Source organism: Apteryx mantelli, chromosome 4 (genome assembly GCF_036417845.1).
Source record: "Apteryx mantelli isolate bAptMan1 chromosome 4, bAptMan1.hap1, whole genome shotgun sequence".
Taxonomy (NCBI): domain Eukaryota; kingdom Metazoa; phylum Chordata; class Aves; order Apterygiformes; family Apterygidae; genus Apteryx; species Apteryx mantelli.
Genome location: NC_089981.1, coordinates 3,071,390 through 3,090,555, shown reverse-complemented (window position 1 = coordinate 3,090,555; position 19,166 = coordinate 3,071,390). Strand labels below are relative to the sequence as shown.

Genomic DNA, 19,166 nt, shown 5'->3' with positions numbered 1-19,166 from the left:
CAAGGACAGTGACAGTAAGCAGAGTTAGAAAGCTATGCAGCCTGCTTCTCATGCCATATTGTGCAGGAGTCTAAATGAACAAAGGGCATTTGAATATGGGTTAATATAGGGGACTAGCAACATGGCTTGGGATAACCCTAGATTAAAGCGTTATATTCACTTTTCCCCCCCCGATTTCTAGAGTCCAATGGTTTAAAGGAATCTTCATAGTCTTCCTCTCTCTTTCCTTTTGTCTCCAATGCAGAAGGGGTTCAGGCAAAAGAAGGGATGAATTTAAGAGGGCATAGTTATAGTTTTGTGGCTTTCCCGTTCATCTTTGTCATCTGCTGAATCTTTAAAGGCCCTCTGGAAGGCCAGCCTGAGGGTGAGCTGAATCCTCCGATCCCTGCAGCTGCCCACGATGAAGTAAAGAGCTGGACTGAGGCTGCTATTGATGCAGGACAGCACAAAACCAAACTCTGGGGAGTAGAGAAATTTATAGCCCCAGAAGTCAAAGAGGATCAGGATGCTCAGCGGAACAGCAAAAATGAGGAAGAAGAGGACGGTGAGCATAATCAGGGTGAAGAGCCTGCCTGTTTGGAGGTGCTGGGAGCTGCAGTTGACTTTGAGGAAGAGGGTGAGGCTGAATACCAGCATGAGGGGCGTGCAGAAGAGGAAGTCCAGGACTCCAATGGTGATGAGGAGTATGTGGCAGTTGCTAGAGGGGCGAACAGTGCTAGAAACTTACCCCAGCATGTTCAGCAGCAGCGAGAGGCTCCAGAGCAGGCCGGAGATGATGCCGGACAAGTGCTTTGGGCGATGGCTTCGGCACCAGATGGGACAGAGGACAGACAGGCACCTCTCAATGCTGATGGCTGTCAGGAGATACAAGCCAGTCCCGTACGTGAAAAGATCCAGGAAGAGGAATATCCCAAACTGCACTCCCACATTGCAGTGCATCAGGCACTGAACTGTTTCGATGGCGATGCAGAGCAGGTAGCCAAAGTCAGCGGCAGCCACGTTCAGGATGCAGACAGTGAAGCAGTTCCTCTGGATGCGGAAGCCAAGGTACCAAAGGACCGTGCCATTTCCCACCATGCCAGAGGCAGAGCTGATGAGGCAGAAGCTCTCCATGAACTTGAGGAGAGCATATGACGGCTCTGCCTTTTGCACAGTCCCACTGTAATTAGCCCCTTCAGCCAGGCTGGTTGTATTTGGAAGGAAGGCTGATGTAGTTTTAGCACTCATAATGAGGGCTTCACTGTGAAGTACTGATCTGTCACTGTCTCTGATTTCACACAGACCTGTAAGCAGAGAGCACAGAGGTGGTAGCTCGTGTGACTTTCTCTCCTGATCATCTGGTGGTGTTTGCAATGCCTTTCCAGCTCTTTGTAGCCAGAGGTAGATTCAGGGAAGGATTGCTGTGTTTGGACTTGGAGCCCAGAGCTTCTATGTGTCATTTAAAACACCGTATCTGAGGCCAAATTGTGTGTGGCATGTAGGAAAAGCTAGACTGCAATGTACGTGTCTCTTTTTGAACTTATTTCTTGAGGATCCTTTTACAGCCAGTGGTGGGAACAAGTACGTTAAAATAAAGCAGTGTTAGCTCAGATTGATCATACCCAAAAAGTTCCTCATTTTCTTGTCTTAATAAAGAGGGAACCCAGGGATATTAGCTCAGATATAATTGTCTTTGCTTCATAGAGCTAGGATTAGGTGAGATGAATATTGTCAAAAGTGTATAAAAACTGTAGATAGTCAACATACAAATTTAAGCAGCATTAAATCAGACTTCTTCAGACTTCTTCAGACATTCTTCCACACTGTTCTGTCAATTCACCCTGCTCCCTCCCCCATGATACTGGGATTTGAATGAGAATCTTGCCCCCCAAAAAAACCCCAAAACCAAAGGTCCAGAAATAAAATTCACTCCATTTTTGTCCCATGAGGTCAAACTGTGTGACTCTTTCCTACTCGCCCTGCCAGCTGTTAATTTGGACGTGACAAGATAGAGAAGTGCCATGAAAGACAGCAGGAGATAGTCAAAAAGAAGAGAGAAACAAGTCAAAATAAGGACAGTGGTGAAGAGGTGAATCATGGGATAATCTAACCGACATGAATAGTTCCTTACCCCTTTGTCAAATGCCACAGCAAGTGGGGAGACAGACTACCTGAATGGGTGAAATGTGACAAATTGAAACATTATTGTTTCATCTGAACAGCCCACCCTGTCTCCAGTGCTACACGGAAGGACTATGCAGGTAATCTCCTCGTCCAGCTGATAGCCGGGGCAGTGGGGATAGTTTTGCCGCATGAGTCTGTGACAGGCATATACACCGGCAGTGCTTGGTTGGGAATCCGAGTGGAACCATTGCACCTAACTTTGTCCATTAAGAATACAAACGTCTCATTGCACTTAGCTTATAAAGCTACCATTAGAATTAATGGAGGTTTAGGAGCACCTGCAAGGGTAATATTTTGGCCCTAAGATAGGTGTCTTAGGTGTGCACAGTCAGCTGCCTGTCTTTCTCTGCTGACTGCAGACACATCCCATGGTGCTAGTTTCACCTAGTGGCTTAACATCTGGATGGCTGAAGGCAGGTGAGGTGAACTGCACCCTTAATGTCATCACCACAGCTTGCAGGATGTGTCTGTTAGGGCTGACTGAACCCAGGGAACTTCTGGCACTGCAGCATACTCTTTTGTAGGGAGCTAGAAGGTTCCATCCTCAGCCATTATGAGACCTCGAGTGTTTCTAACATCAAGCCTTTAGAGCCTGTTAGATCCAAGAAAGAATTTAAGTATGTACTTCTGAAACGGACTAAGGGAAATAAAAAGCATTGTCTCTTTCAGAAAGCAAGGAATGTCTGTTGTAGCACAGTTTGTTTCAGAACAGGTAGGTAAGTGCTGCATGTAACATCTGAGTCCAAACTCACCTTCTGTTTCTTTATCTTAGTAGAGTAGCTTACTGCTTGCCCAACAGCACTCACAAGGCTACCTGCTCCCTGAACATCTGTAGCAAGCCCACTGAAAATATATGGCCTTATGACTGTGTTCACTTCCTCTCCATCTGGTTGTGGGGTCGCAGCAGATCTCCCACAGTGAAAAATTATCAGACCTTGATCCACAGTAGAAAGTACCTGAAGCAGTTGCTAATTCTGTGAACCAAGTCTGCTGTGAGGAGAAAGGAAGACCCGATGGTTAGTGGTTACCCGCCCTTTGGAGAATCCAGTTGCAGCACACTCCTCTGCCACAACCTCTCTATGTGACCTGAAGCAATTTGCCAACCGATTTAAAGAGGACGCAACTATTTGAGTAGCACCTACCTCTGCCTTTGCCCACTCCAACCTTCTCACCAGGTGCTCACATTAAGAAAGCGGTGGTTTTACCTCCCTGCTGCCATCATCTCCACAAGGCAATTCACCCCACCTGAAATGTGGGTCATCCTCTGGAGGTGCCTCTCTCTCCATTGGCCATTTAGGGAACATCAGGTGATTACGTTTCTAGCTAAGGCATTTCAATCAGATTTCATAATGTTAAACAGCATCACCCTGGGCCACTGATAGTGTACTGTCATGTACTGTCATACTGGTTGTAATGGACGCCCTGTGGAGATATGCCGAATCATCAAAAACTTTGCATTCCATATAATGCAAGTGAAGTAACCATCCTATGACTTCCATAGACCGTGCAAAAGCATGCTGAAAAAGTCACTCACAGTTCTCATACATCTATTATAAGACTTTGGTAAGACTGATCTCCTGCCTCCGAAGCATATTCAAAACCTGAGTCTACTTCCTTAACGAAACTAATTAATGAAAGCCTGCATCAAATAGCAGCAGTCTAGCTGGTCTTTCTTTCCCTTGAGATTAAACATCCTTCCTGTGGTTTACATGCTGAGTATAGTTCTTGTGGCATCTGTTAGTCTGAACAAACTTGTCACCACAAAGACATCTCATTCTCTGGACACAGAGTTATGCTGTTGTGCTTTCTCAGCTGATCTTAATTGATCATCTAAGACCAAAACTGCTAGTGTTTGATCTCTGAAGAATGCCACCTTCTATGACGGATGGGCAGTTAGGGCAATGCAATAGCATTTGTTCTTGGAAAAAGATCCCCAGAAAGAAGATCTCCTTATCTTGAAGATGATCAAGACAATTGTGTAGCTATAGCCATTTTCTAACCAGCAGGAAAGGAAAATATTGGGGCTCCTTTCCCCCCGTTCTTTTTTCTCCTCCCTTCCCCTCACCATCTCTCCAAAATCATGGCAGAAAGCAAGAGACAGAGGGCAATGGCAAAGACCGCTGCAGCCATCCAGGACTTTCTCACCTTCTTGTGGGTTCCTTGGTATTTCAGGGACTATTTGCAGCAACTGCCTGGTGTGGATCTGCTGGTGAAAATTGTCACCTGAATTCTGTGACTGATGGTCCAGACAAAATCCTTGTGCTGTAAAATCAAATCCTGGTGCTGGGCTATTTAGACACTGTTAAAAAAGCCATGGTCATTTCAATGTGACATCTGGAGAAAGAGCCAGTCACTCTCTTGAGGAAGGGTCTAGTTTGTTGCATGTGGTCACTTAGATTTCAACCACCTCCCCCTTCCCTCCCAGCACAGAACCTGTCACTGTCATGGCTTAGGAAATGCTTTCTCGCTACTTCTCCCTTCTTCAGACAGTCTCGCGATATAAAGAACACAAGAACTGTCTGTCCAGAGTTATAGCTTGACTCTTGCACTGATGCTTTGCTTCCCAGCTCCATCCATGAGCAGCTCTAGTTTCACAAGCCTTGCAGAAGATGCTCTACTGCTGCTCAGGGTCACACAGACTGAGAAATTGACAGTCCTCTTCCCTAATGCCTGCTGTTGATTTCACAACCTCCCTCAACACAACTTCTCATTCCCCAAGGGTCCACTGTCACTGCAGAAACTCCCTTAGCACACTCACCACTACCGAGTGTCCTCTTCTGACCTCAAAACCTCTCCCAACACAGGTTGTCACCATACATTGTCCCCTACTACTTCGCACAACCTGTTCCGCTGTAGGGTCTCCTTGAACTCTGTAGCCAGCCTTATGACACCTCAGCAGCCACAATTTTGCAACCTCTCCTAGTGTTACCCTTCAAAACACGATGTCCGCTTCTGGTGTCACAAGGTCTTTCAACACAGCTTGGCACCCACAGTATTACCTGCCACTTCATACGATCTTTCAGCACAGTCCCTCACCACACCTCAGGCACTTCTGATTTCACAAACTCCATGAAGACAGCCCCTGGCCATGTAGCATCCATTTCAAGTTTCACAACTTCCCTCCACACCGTGCCTTGTCCCCATCCTGCTCATCATCAAATTCACAACACACATTCACCATGGCTCTGTCAACAAACCCCTTGCCAGTATTCACTATCCAGCTGCAAAACCTCGTTCATCTCACCATGCACAGTCCCTCCTTGTCCAAATCACAGCTCCCCTGAGCATGACCTGCTGCCATAGTGATGTCCAGAGCCAGGTGCCGAGGTAAGTGGAATGAAAATGGAGAAAAGACCTTTCTCCTTTGCTGGCACTAAGCGCACCCCTACGGGGAATTATTTTGCAGCAGGAGGTAACAGCAATTCTTCATTTGGACTTGTGCATTAAGTCACCTCTGGTAGTCCATTTGGCTAGGGAAACAAAAGGACATGAATGTGATGCTAGCCAAGTTGCTGCCATGTGTGCCACTGGGTACAGAAAGTGGCAGGCCGACTCATACTAGGTTAGCAGGCCAGACGCTATTGGCCTGATCTCTGGCTTCTGTCATCTGTTGCTCCTCTTCCTTTCCCAAAGACTGTAAGACTTTGTTTACCTTCCTACCCAATACTCTTGTTTCCTGCAGTGACTACTGTTAACCCTCAATAACCTGCCCAAGACTCCAGGCGACAGTAAAAGGACATTTAAGTTAGGGGACTATTTTCACCAAGGCATTTCTTTACCAGTATTTATTCTCATTAACTGTAGGATTTCTGTTTTCACTGTGGAGATCGCTGGCATTCTGTGCAGAGGAGATGGAGACATTAACTATGTTGCTATCAGGCCATTCCACATTTCCAGAAATTTCAGCAAAACAAAGGAAAGGACAGTAGCTGAGACAATGTCTTTCCTGACATCCATGAGGCATAAGCTACAAATACACAGTAGAGTTGAGAGAAATGATGAATTTGACTTGGGCCTTGGTTGAGATGATATGCTGATATAAATCAGCATGTCTATTTGCTTCGTTTGTTTCATTTCTTAGGTTCACCTTTGACTGCAGCTGCTCAGGTTAAGAAAGATGGGGCCATCATGACAGTGAGATTTGTCTGCCCTAAGTTATTTTGTTTAAAAGCTAGATGTCCATTTCAGACCTAATCGCATCCTAAAATCAGTTCTGAGGTAGATCAGATGCATCTGCCTCCAGAGACATTCATTTTTTAACGCAGAAGAGCCTAGAGTGACTAAGTCAGGGTTAAATTTGCTGACTTCCATCTGAATTAAATAGGTGACGTCCTCCCTCAGTTTCCCAATTCGTAAATGAAGGATTTTTTTGACTGACTTGGTAATTGACTGACCTCTGTCAAAACATGCAAATTCTTGCAAAGAGGCTTTATTCACTGGATTTCCAGTGATGAAATTTCTGGTGAGATAGGACTTGGAGGGTCATCAAGAGGTCACCCAGGACATCTTCTGTCCCTATCAAAACTTCATCGTAACCACTCCTGAGAGAAATGAGCCCAACCTGTCCTTAAAAGACTCCTGTGATAGGAATTCTTGACCATCCCTGGAGGATGGTGACTCTTCCTACAGCTTGAGGTTTCTTTCTTTTTTTCCTTTAATGAAGATTTCTCTTTTACATGTGTTTTGGAATACACAGAAGTGAAAAAAGGAGAGAAAATATCTAGATTACAAATGGACTGTTTTAGCATTCACAATGCTAGGAAGCCAGAGCAGTGGACCTAATGGCCCTTTACACATGGGAAATCCATAAAACTGTCAGCTTGGAGTAAGGAAGAACTCCGAGAAGCATTAACTGGATAGTTCCATGCATATGCTTGTCCAGCTGAATACTCAGCTACTCCTTTGACTGTTATTTCTTATGGAGAAACCCTGAAATGCCTTTGTGATATCATTAGAAAAGCATTGACTGACAACTGTTTCTTTAAAATATATTTACTTAAACTTTTCAGTCAAGACAGAACTCATTCTCCTCCGTTGCCCCTTTCTTTCATGCCTTCCCTTCACCAAGCCTCCACCCCTCCCTCCTCCAGCCCCAAGAGCCCTTCAGGTGGAAGATTTCCTGGGAGAGGGTTAAAGGTTGGTACTTAAATGGTTTTCTTCTCAGCCCTTTGTGCAGCTGCTGGGATATGAAAGCATCATTCAGCACACCCAGGTCACATCATCCACACAGCCTATTAAACCACTTCTCACACAGGCAGGAAACATCAAGATGCACTTGTGACACACGAAAGCAAGTAATGAATTAGATGGGGTTGGATTATACACTAACAGCCACCTCCTAAGCAAGTTTTGGAAGCTTTCCAGAAGCCATTCTATGTTCTTTAAAGACGCTGTGCTCTAACACATTCATACCAGGAGAGACAGAAGTTGAGGAGATAAAGCTGTACAGCCCTTACACAAAATATTAGATCTCTAAACACAGGCGAGGTAAGTTTTGCAGCTTCTCTGGCTTCTCACTTTGCTTCACTTTGCTTTGCTTTGCTTTGCTTTCCTCTTCCTTTTCCTTTCTTCTTGCACAAATGTGAAAATACAGAAAGGAACTTCCACTGAAGTTATCAACTGTCTCTAGTTATCTTTGGCTAGAATCATATACAGAGCTAGTTCTACAGCCGCAGATTAGATTGCTTCGAAATTATTCTTTTGTTTCCCATAACCACCTGAGATTTTAGGGAAGAATGCATGCAGTAAGGAGATGGTGCAATTTCTCACCCTTTTTGAGATGTTAAGAGTACACATGAGATTCATTTTATTTTGCAGCTGATTGCATTATGTCATATAGCTCAGGTCTACCCCTGCAAAGGCACTTGAAGAGATAAGCCATAACTGGTGGCAATCCTCTACTGAATTAGTCATTCTAGTAACCCTCTTAAAGTCAACAGTGAGAAACGGGTACCTGCAGCACATGATTCATCACATCTACAAGTAGACTGGTCAGGTTTAATATGCCTAGCTTAGGTACAGGTGCCTACATGACTTAAGGCGATGAGATGAGATCAGACAGATGAGAGAGTTTGTTAAATGCAGTTTGGTGGTGATGGAAAGGACCTTTTCAAGCAAGATACATGGTCGAGCTGTCTGAATTGTGAATCGGTCCTTTTGTAGATGCACACCTTGTTTTTAGCTCAGGAATTTGCCATCTGCTGGTATTCAGGCATATAGTTTCCCCTGACCATTTCTCTCTTGGTCACTCCTTTCTGACTGCCTAAATACAGCCCTGCGATTGCTGTGGTATGCTTCCAGTCATGCTCTGGCTTGGATGGAGCCCAGCTATTTCTTTTCGACTGGGTACTGCACAGCCATAAAGGTGTGCTCATTTCATCCCTGTCATTTATTCTGTTGAGAAGTCTACGTCGTTGCTCAGTAGAAGGAAGAGGGGTAGAAAGGATCACGACCTGGTAAGACGAGGGAGAAACTGACCTCACGTTGTTCTTACTGATCCTTTTCCTTGTTGAAATATCTGAAAGGAACCATCCATGTAAAGTTTACCCTTCTGCTTGAAAAACTTTCATCTAGTGTAAGTACAACTGTAAGCATAGGAAAAGTCCCTACCTTTGCCCACTTCCTCTCTCGGCTTCACTTTTTGGGTTTGAAAGTAATCTTGGCTTTTCTCAGTTTCAGTGTTTCCTGTGGATGCTTCATCACTTTGTGCCTGCACAAAAGTTTCTGATTATGCTGCAGATTGAAGTAGTTGGTAGATAACTTGGCTTAACTGAATCATTCCACCGATTTGCTCACAGATCACCAACACAAATGAGAAGACCTGGTTGTGATGGCATTCTGCAGGACTTAAAATGGTGCATTTTAACACCAGCTGACGGGGAATGTTTTGATCCTAGAAGGAAGCCCATACAGTGGATATTTTTATTAAAAGAGTGCCTGCTTTTGGCTGACCTTAAACGCTCTGTGAAGAGTTTAATCTGGTGGTTCCCAGACTTCTTTGACCAAGGGAATTCTGGTGGTCTGGGTGCATAATGGCAAGCTAGGGACGTTACACTCTTTCTAAAGAAGTAGGCTACTCATTTATTAGTGACACGTAATGCTTGATGGGTTGTAGCTGGAATGCAGGGTGAACCAAAGAAGTCCCTTGTTTATGCTGGAATGTGACCTTGTCTCGAATGAGAAACTGTATGGATGTAGAAATGCCTAGGGACAAGGAGCTCAGCCATAACCTAAAACAGGTGGATGGCATTACAAAAAGCTCTGAGCTACTTTCAGGGACCAAAAGGGATTATTCTCTAAAGGTCATTCTAACCTGGTGGTGCTAATTTGCTTAAGCTCCTCATAGTGAATGGAGGAAAAAAGGGTTCTGCAAAGGACCCTAATTTAGTCATTCTGAATCAGCCTATGAATCAGACTTATACTGGCTGTTGAAGGAGTTTAGTTAGATTAGCTTCATTGAGCTAAGTTAACCCTTGAAAATCACACTAGGTAAAATCAGTACAGTGCTGGGACAGAAGATCTCACAAGAGTCTTTCATTCTTCCTTCCTCTGATAGAAACAATGCTGAGATTTAGAACAATGTGAAATACTACCTTAAGTCATATGTGCTATTTTTTTCCCCTCCATGGTAGGTAACCTTCCCAGAACTCATTTTTCCGCCTGTGACATTTCATATTTACGTTTCAAAATGTCTATACACAAGAGAGTTCTTTTCTCTGCATGTGGGTACATTTCCCTTCTAAACAAGAATTCAAAGATCATGTGTACTTATAAAGCAAATCATCATTCTGAGCAATATTTCCAGGTATTCTTAAAGACACCCATTTTACAAAGATTGCTGTCAGGGACTTTGTCTCCCCTGAGGGCAAACATGCTGCATTATCTGCCTTGTAGTGCCCAAGGTGAACACTCTGGCCGTGTCCTTAGTGCATGGAAGGCTATCAGCCATGGAGCCAGTCCTTCAAAATCCTGGAGGACCAGGATTAAGGAACATATCACAGAGTGCACCTATCTCCGTGCCACCAAAGCCATGGTAGAAGCTTGGTACCGTGGAGAATTAAATAGCTGTGAAAAAATACATGACAGAAACTAAACACTTCATAAGCTTAATACTAATGCTATATCTTTCTTGGTTTGTATCCACTTCTGATATAGAACTCATCATTAATAATGAAAAAATGCTGATGAATCATGTGTCTGTCTTTATTTTCCCAGGGGTATAAGCTGTATATTGCATATTGGCACCCAACTGATCAACATGGAGAATGCAAGCAGTGTGAAGGAATTCATTCTTCTGGGCCTTTCAAAGAACCAAGGGGTGCAGAAAATATGTTTTGTGGTGTTTTTGTTCTTCTATATTGTTACTGTGGCAGGAAATCTGCTCATCGTTGTCACTGTAGTTAGCAGTCAGCGTCTGAACTCCCCCATGTATTTCTTTCTCTGCCACCTGTCCATTGCAGATCTTTGCTACTCTTCTGCCACAGCTCCCAAAATGATTGCTGACTTCCTTGTTGAGAAGAAAACCATTTCCTTTGGGGGTTGCATGGCACAGCTGTTTGGGTTACATATCTCCGGCGGTGCTGAGGTCTTCATACTCACAGCGATGGCCTATGATCGCTACTTTGCCATATGCAGACCCCTGCACTACACCACCCTCATGACCAGGCGTGTGTGTGGCTGGATGGTGATGGGTTCATGGGTGGGGGGCTTTGTGCACTCCCTGGTGCAGACCCTCGTAACCGTTAGCCTCCCTTTTTGTGGTCCCAACAAAATTGACCACTACTGTTGTGAGGTCCATCCCCTACTACAACTGGCCTGTACAGACACCTATGTTGTGGGCATCATTGTCGTTGCCAACAGTGGAATGATTTGTTTGGTCTCTTTCACAATCCTGGTCACGTCCTACATTGTCATTTTGTTATCCTTGAAAAGGCAAACGTCCGAAGCGCGGTACAAAGCCCTCTCCACCTGTGGGTCCCACATTACTGTGGTGATTCTCTTCTTTGGGCCATGCACATTCACCTACATACGCCCATCCAGCAGTCTCTCGGAGGAGAAGAGGGTAGCTGTCTTTTACACTGTCATCACGCCCATGCTGAACCCACTCATCTACACGCTGAGAAATGAGGAGATGAAAAGTGCCATGAGAAAACTGTGGAATAGGAAAGTCTGGAGTGAAAAGGGTGAGGTGTAGAACTGTGGTAACATTTTCTCAGGAGCTGAGAAAATCAAGTCTCTCTCACTATAATTCCATTTTGGAAAATTTACTGAAAGCTCCCTTTTGAAGAAAAGCTTGGTTTTAGCTGTTGCAGTAATTAGGAAGACGCTGAAAGTTCATGTTTTGATTGGAATGGCATTGTAAACTCTGTGACTAGCAGGGATTCCCTTTATGTTCTCTTTTTGAATAGCACAGGCCCAGGACTGGGGCTTCCAAGCACTGCTGAGACACCAGCAAATAAATACATGAATGCTGTCAAAAATATTAAAATGTGTTCCAGGCAGAGCATCCCATTAGTCCGAGCTCTCCCGGGTGTAAACTTTCCGTCAGACAAACTCCATCTACTCTGTAATCTACTCAGCTAGGAAACGATGGCCCAAGGTGTCTGCAAGGGCTGTTGGTCACCTGCTGCTGGAAGCAATTGTGCCAAAGGCTTCCTTCCCCTTTACTTTGGAGTAAATGCCTTCTTAGGAGTACTGCATTGTCATATGCTGAATCCATGGGTTAGCAATTAAACTGCTGATATTAGATGCTGGCTGGGTCATTTGCTGATGCAGATGATATGAGGAGAAGCTTCTCCCCTTCCCATTCCAGTGCAACTCTCTGCCTTTCTGCAGTAGTTCACCTTTCACTAATGCCCTCCTTCCTAGCCATCCCCTCTGCCCTTCATCTCTGCCTCAGATTTTGCATTTTAATGTTTATTACTAATGGAGAATCAAAGATCCAAGTGAAAGATAAATTGCTCACTGTAAGAAATTGTCGCCACCAAAGAAAGCATTTGGGGGCAAAGAAAGCATTTGGGGGCACAATTTTATGTGTCAGTGAAAAAAAAGAGTTGTTTGGGAATAATTCCTGTACGCAGGATAACTCCTAGCCCAACAGGGCACATCTACAGGCCCAGGCAAAGGAAGAAACATGTATTCCAAGGGAATAGCTGGAGCAGCTACTCCTGCAGGAGGGAAGAGAAGAAATGTGAAGATGGAAGATTAAATCATCTCAGAGCCAGCCAAAGCTGCCACAGGGAGGTTAGTTGTAGCAGCTAAGGTTCTCCACAAGGCCAAAGGAGCCACGAGGAGCCACGGGACCCTGACTCCTACCTTGCCAGGAGGAAAAGAGCAAATGAGCTGCGTGAGGGAGAAAGACATCTGTGTAATGCACTCTGAAAGTAACTAAAGCACTTTCTTTTTTCTTCCTTCACTTCACGTTCCCTATAAACACTGGCTTGCACTTGTGTTGCACCTTAACATGGCTTAAGTGTGACTCAAGATAAGAAGGTGTTCCCTGCACAGGAGAGCAGCAGATCTACGGACCAAACCGTGGGACAATGTCAGAAATGCTCTGCTTCCCCGAATGTCCTCTGCTCTATGCAGGGGGTGGTAGAGTGGGTTCCCATTTCACAGGCATGCACCAGTACACTGCGGACGTCTCAGTGTCTTCTCCTCACCGTGCTGGGTCATGTGGATGGCAGCCAGCAGGACGGAACTGGGATAAATCCTGATTCTCAAGGCTTAGAGGGATAGTGTCCCTCAGGCCTGGGCCAGCATGTCCCTCACCCAGCATTCACACTCTGTGGACACAGCTAAAGGTGGGACCAGCCCCACCTATTTGTAGCAGTCTAAATTCTTCATGCAATGAAGGACAGTTTTCTAGCTCAGCACCACTGTCAACAGAGAGGGACAGGCGCCTTCAGAGGTTGCTCTGTCTCACCCTGTGTGGGGCAGGTAGAAAGACAGATGGGGCCCACTGACCCCCTTCATACTGAAACTGCTGAGGGGTTAGGGCACATGGCCAGTTCAAGCTAAGGCTTCTAATTTAAAAACTGTTTGTTTTTTTTCTAAATGTTTTGGGGAAGAACGCCATGATTTTTCAGATTTCTCTTCTGGCTGCCGGGTGCTAGCAGGCAACAGTGGGACCATAGTTTACAGAAAGCGTCAACAACAACAACAACAACAACAAAAACAACATTTGATTCCTCTACACATTGGCCCAGATTCTTATAATGACTTAATATGAGGACTAACCAGCTGCTTCTATATTTTGCATTCTCTGAGTAAAAATACCTGGCAAGTAGTGAGGCCTGACCACAAACTTTTTTAAAGTCTTGAAATAATTTCCTCGTTTACTTCTTGTTTCAAACTTGTACAGACCAGATGTCTAAGTGCCAACAGTCATATAGCACAGTTCTGATATTTAGTTATGCTGCAAGCATGCAATGGTAAGAGCAAGTTAAGAAAGAAGAAAGCATATGTGAAATATTGTCTTGGAAGGGAAAAAATATCTGAGACGTATAAGAGACATCTTTACTCAAAAAATGTTTGATTGCAAGGGTAATGTGAACACAAACTCTGGCAAATGGTCAGCCGTGACATTGATTTTAAATAGAAATGTTTCCAAAAGAAGCACATCGATAATACTAAATGAAGTCCATTTATCTGGACAGCATTGGAAAGCAAGCAAGAAAGCAAGCAAACCTCCACACAATGTGACATTGTCTAGGTGATCACGCTCCAGAGTCACCCTGTAGAGATTACTCTAATAGCTGTCCAAAATACATATTTTAGCTCCCTGTCCACTGATTCTTTCTGACAAAGAAAACTTCACATGCCTCTGCAATCTCATTGCTTCTGGTAAGCTTGTGCTTCTGCTGTGCAATTTACTTGAAATATTTCTGCCACAACTTCCCCATCTGGAGAGAGAGAGAGAGAGAGAGAGAGAGAGAGAAAGAGAGAGAGAGAGAGAGTTGTTCTTGCAGATGCTCTTGGAAGTTGTTTTAGCAGAATGAGAAATGGAGCTAGACATTCAGGCTGTCCGTTTCATCCTCTGCAGTTTTCAGCCCTGGCAGAGATGTGGACTGCTCTCGTGACACATAAGAAGCAGCTTGGAGCTGAGAGGTTTTGATGAAACTGCCTGAAGTGGTCCGAGAAGGTCATCAGAGGAGAATAGCAGGCAAACTGTTGGAGACTAGCAAATATAAACTGTGTAAGTTTTCTGATCTTGCTTCTTTGTTTTGTTCAAGCATGACTATGAAATCCTGCCTTTGAAAAGAGGCGTTATTGTTGAGTGACTTTTGTGAGGTGCATTTTATGAATTAGAAAGAACTCAATTTTTTTTTACCCTTTCTTTTAATTGGTGTCTTCTTTGCTTATTTTTCAGTTATATGCCATTTCCAGAAATATCTGTCAAAAGGAAGTTTCTGGTGTTACAGAGTCAAGGAGTCAATAGGTAGCTGCAGCACTTCCTATGTACTCATTCTTAACTTTGGGATTAAGATCCCAAAGGACTTGCCAGTATTGTGGACATTGTTATGCAGCTCTTGCCCTCTGTCTTTTCAGTGTAGAAACGGAACACTAGTGATTCTTGCGTACTGCACTAGAGTGCAGCAAAGGTGAATACAAGGGTGTTGGTGAATAAAGGAGATTCAGCAGCGGTGTATTTATTACCCCAGGGGCATCACAGGTGTGTTTATGGGGGTTTCCATGCCTAGTCCAGAACTTGGCTGAGGTGTACAAAAACCTTACTGACACATCGTTAATGCAGATTATCTCCAGTATTCACCCATGTACTGTGTGAAAGGTGGTCTGAGGAAATACAAGCCCGCTCTTTTGGAGACTGAGGTCGCAACCCAGAAACTCATGAGCAATAACTGGAACCAATCCACACAAGATGTAGCCCAGTACAGCACATATAGGACAATGACTCTCCTGCTTCAGGTTTCCTGGCATGCCTTGAACATGGTCTGATTTCACTTAGGGCACCTTAAAGACAATTTGTGCCTAAAGGCACATCTCTGCTAAACAGACATGAGGTAGGTGTCCACTTTACCTCCTCCAGAAGGATCTACACTGATAGCTGAAGTGATGTTAATTAGGCAGCTGCCTTGTGTCATGATGTGAACACTGATGGTTGCACAAAAATGCATGGACATTCTACCAGAGTCAGAGAGCAATAGCAAGGACTAGTTCTGTTGAATTCCCTCAGAGGGTTGAAAAAGAAGGTACATTCACTGCTTGAGCAGAATTCCTTAGGGGATGACTAGTGTGTTGAGACTCAAATCAAAACATGCACTATCCTTCTCAGTCACTTTTTCATTTCCAAATCAACACTTCAAAAGTGGATGTTTAGGTAACCTAGTAGGTAGTCTTCCTTTTTAAAAGGGGCAAAGATCAGAAATATGAATCTGGAGGATATTTCCACCAACTCCCTCAAGCAAATAAGTGGAGCTCACTAATACACACTTCAGTAATACATTCTGAGTCAGATATCAACTGTCACTCCTTGAGAGAAGCATTGACTTTGAAAGGAAACTTTCCCCAAAAGACATAAAAGGGAATACATTGATATTGAACATACCAGTGATCGACATGGATGTGTACTGATAACACTGTGTTTCTAATGCCATCACAGGTGGCTTTATTCTGTGCTTCAGGTCCTGTCTACGTGACGTATGTGAAGAACAAGAACAATGTGACAGAGTTTATCTTCCAGGGACTCACACAAGATGATGCATTAGCAAAAGTATGCTTCACATTCTTCTTAGTCTTCTATGCCACTGTTATTCTTGGAAACCTGCTTATCATCAGCACTATACAGAACAGTCAACAGCTGGACTCTCCCACCCCATGCTTCTTCCTGAGCTGCTTGTCCTTTGTAGATATCAGTTACTCTACTGTCACAGTTCCCAAACTCATTTATCACCTTCTTGCTGAAAAGAAGACCATCTCTTTTGTGGGCTGCATAGCACAGCTCTTTGGGGTCCATCTCAACCATGGGGAGGCAAAGAGAAGTGTTCAGGAGGGACTTTTCAGGAATGTTGTTCTATTTTTGGCGTGGCTGTTCAGAATAGAACTGAAACGAAATTCAAAGTTATATGTAGCTCTCATCTTTCTTTGGAAATTGTCAGTCCAAAGGATGTGAGCATATTGTCACCAGTCAAACCCAAGCCTTTGGGGTAGTATTGTGGCTTTTACCTTTAGACACCTTAGAGCTGTCTCAGTCTCAGGTCTAGGCTTCTCCTGGCATTAAGAGGAATAAGAGGAGTGAGATGATGTCCTTGACAGGTCGATCCTGCCTGTATTCTCCCTCTGATCCTCCAGAAGATGTTCTGGATTACTTCTGGCCAGGTTTTCACAGGGCCCTCGCGGGTCTTTGGAGCAGACTCCAGGAGAAGGGGACCGCCTGCTGTGTGCCTTCCTTCGCTGCCCCCGCAGGCTCTTGTGTGTCTGATAGAGCCTCACTGCCTCCCCAGCTTGCTGCTGTTTTACAGGAGTGCTTCTGGCCTGCAAGGGGGCTTGGCTCTACCCAGCAACCTTTGCCAGCAAATCAGGTGGTCGACCCACTGCACCTCCTGCTACCTCCTTTTCAAGGTCAGGGCTAGCCAAGTTCTCTCTTACCTCTAGTGGCTTCTTTGGGACGGGAATTTGTCAGTCTTCCCTTCTCTCTGCCCGGAGGAACTTCCTACACAGTCCTGTGCCCCACAGATGGTGGGAGTTTTGTGGCAGCAGGGGAACTCTCTTCATTATTCCCTTAGGATTCCTTCCTTTGAACTCTGACACACTCACATCCCTTTTTTCATTTGTATTTTCACAGCCTGCACCCTGCCTCACCCTGAATCTCTTCCTTTTTCAGGGAGAGCTTTCAGTTTGTGGCTGGAGGGAGGTTGGCCTGTTCCTTCTGGTAAGCAGGGACAGCATCCAGGCAGACACCTGGGGGAAAGCACTCAAGCAGAGGAGAACATGCATACCCATATAGCTCTCCCTTCCTTCAATACATTGCGGTCATTCTTCCTTCCACGTTTCTTTTAGAAAACCTTTTTTTTTTTCCAAAAATGAATGTTGAGGGGTGGGGAGAGATCCCTTATATGGTTTATTGCCAAAAATAATTGTTTTTGAAATTATTTTTGACCAGACACTCTTGACAATATGTGATCTATGCAATGGCTTTAGGAGCAAGAAAATTGATGGAGAAGGAGCTGAGATTTTTGCTCTCAATTAGCGTGAAGGTTGAAAGCAAGAAGCAAACAAAGACCAAGCTGACACATTTCAAGATGGTGTTTAAAAAATTTAGCACCCAAGGACAGTGACAGTAAGCAGAGTTAGAAAGCTATGCAGCCTGCTTCTCATGCCATATTGTGCAGGAGTCTAAATGAACAAAGGGCATTTGAATATGGGCTTAATGTAGCAGACTAGCAACATGGCTTGGGATAACCCTAAATTAAAGCCTTATATTCACTTCTCCCCCCCCCCCGCCCCGATTTCTAGAGTCCAATGGTTTAAAGGAATCTTCATAGTCTTCCTCTCTCTTTCCTTTTGTCTCCAATGCAGAAGGTGTTCAGGCAAAAGAAGGGATGAATTTAAGAGGGCATAGTTATTGTTTTGTGGCTTTCCCGTTCATCTTTGTCATCTGCTGAATCTTTAAAGGCCCTCTGGAAGGCCAGCCTGAGGGTGAGCTGAATCCTCCGATCCCTGCAGCTGCCCACGATGAAGTAAAGAGCTGGACTGAGGCTGCTATTGATGCAGGACAGCACAAAACCAAACTCTGGGGAGTAGAGAAATTTATAGCCCCAGAAGTCAAAGAGGATCAGGATGCTCAGCGGAACAGCAAAAATGAGGAAGAAGAGGACGGTGAGCATAATCAGGGTGAAGAGCCTGCCTGTTTGGAGGTGCTGGGAGCTGCAGTTGACTTTGAGGAAGAGGGTGAGGCTGAATACCAGCATGAGGGGCGTGCAGAAGAGGAAGTCCAGGACTCCAATGGTGATGAGGAGTATGTGGCAGTTGCTAGAGGGGCGAACAGTGCTAGAAACTTACCCCAGCATGTTCAGCAGCAGCGAGAGGCTCCAGAGCAGGCCGGAGATGATGCCGGACAAGTGCTTTGGGCGATGGCTTCGGCACCAGATGGGACAGAGGACAGACAGGCACCTCTCAATGCTGATGGCTGTCAGGAGATACAAGCCAGTCCCGTACGTGAAAAGATCCAGGAAGAGGAATATCCCAAACTGCACTCCCACATTAAAGTGCATCAGGTACTGAACTGTTTCAATGGCAATGCAGAGCAGGTAGCCAAAGTCAGCGGCAGCCACGTTCAGGATGCAGACAGTGAAGCAGTTCCTCCGGATGCGGAAGCCAAGGTACCAAAGGACCGTGCCATTTCCCACCATGCCAGAGGCAGAGCTGATGAGGCAGAAGCTCTCCATGAACTTGAGGAGAGCATATGACGGCTCTGCCTTTTGCACAGTCCCACTGTAATTAGCCCCTTCAGCCAGGCTGGTTGTATTTGGAAGGAAGGTTGATGTAGTTTTAGCACTCATAATGAGGGCTTCACTGTGAAGTACTGATCTGTCACTGTCTCTGATTTCACACAGACCTGTAAGCAGAGAGCACAGAGGTGGTAGCTCGTGTGACTTTCTCTCCTGATCATCTGGTGGTGTTTGCAATGCCTTTCCAGCTCTTTGTAGCCAGAGGTAGATTCAGGGAAGGATTGCTGTGTTTGGACTTGGAGCCCAGAGCTTCTATGTGTCATTTAAAACACCGTATCTGAGGCCAAATTGTGTGTGGCATGTAGGAAAAGCTAGATTACAACGTATGTGTCTCTTTTTGAACTTATTTCTTGAGGATCCTTTTACAGCCAGTGGTGGGAACAAGTACGTTAAAATAAAGCAATATTAGCTCAGATTGATCATACCCAAAAAGTTCCTCATTTTCCTGTCTTAATAAAGAGGGAACCCAGGGATATTAGCTCAGATATAATTGTCTTTGCTTCATAGAGCTAGGATTAGGTGAGATGAGTATTG

At 44.8% G+C, this 19,166-nt stretch overlaps 2 pseudogenes; both read right to left on the bottom strand.

Moving 5' to 3' along the window:
• Positions 1-273: 273 nt before the first annotated feature.
• On the bottom strand, positions 274-1,227 carry LOC136991884 (proto-oncogene Mas-like; annotated as a pseudogene).
• Positions 1,228-17,729: 16,502 nt separating this feature from the next.
• Positions 17,730-18,683, bottom strand: LOC136991882 (proto-oncogene Mas-like; annotated as a pseudogene).
• Positions 18,684-19,166: the final 483 nt, after the last annotated feature.